Genomic DNA, 299 nt, shown 5'->3' on the forward strand with positions numbered 1-299 from the left:
CTGACAATGAGCTGAACATATACTTGTTTAATTAGTGACACTTACCCTGCATTTTGAAATCTTTATTTGAATGTGGCAATTAACATATTTATTTTCAAACCTTTATTTGAATACGGCAACATAAAATTGTGCTCTACAATATTTCCATGGATAAATCTCTGACTGTGTGCATAGTTAATAAGCACTCCTGACATCATCCATAGCAACGAGCTCAACCCCGCCCCCTTACTCTTAGCTTAAAGGGATAGTTCACCCAAAAATTAAAATGTGATGTTTATCTGCTTACCCCCAGGGTATCC

The 299-nt window shown here is 36.5% G+C and overlaps 1 protein-coding gene across 3 annotated transcripts in view; it reads left to right on the forward strand.

Annotated features, from left to right (window-relative positions):
• LOC107704044 (protein dispatched homolog 1-like) overlaps nucleotides 1-299 on the forward strand; it is a 68,870-nt gene that overhangs the window by 60,946 nt on the left and 7,625 nt on the right. The window lies entirely within an intron of this gene.

This window comes from Sinocyclocheilus anshuiensis, unplaced genomic scaffold, assembly GCF_001515605.1.
Source record: "Sinocyclocheilus anshuiensis isolate Anshui unplaced genomic scaffold, SAMN03320099.WGS_v1.1 scaffold534, whole genome shotgun sequence".
In the NCBI taxonomy this organism is placed as follows: Eukaryota; Metazoa; Chordata; class Actinopteri; order Cypriniformes; family Cyprinidae; genus Sinocyclocheilus; species Sinocyclocheilus anshuiensis.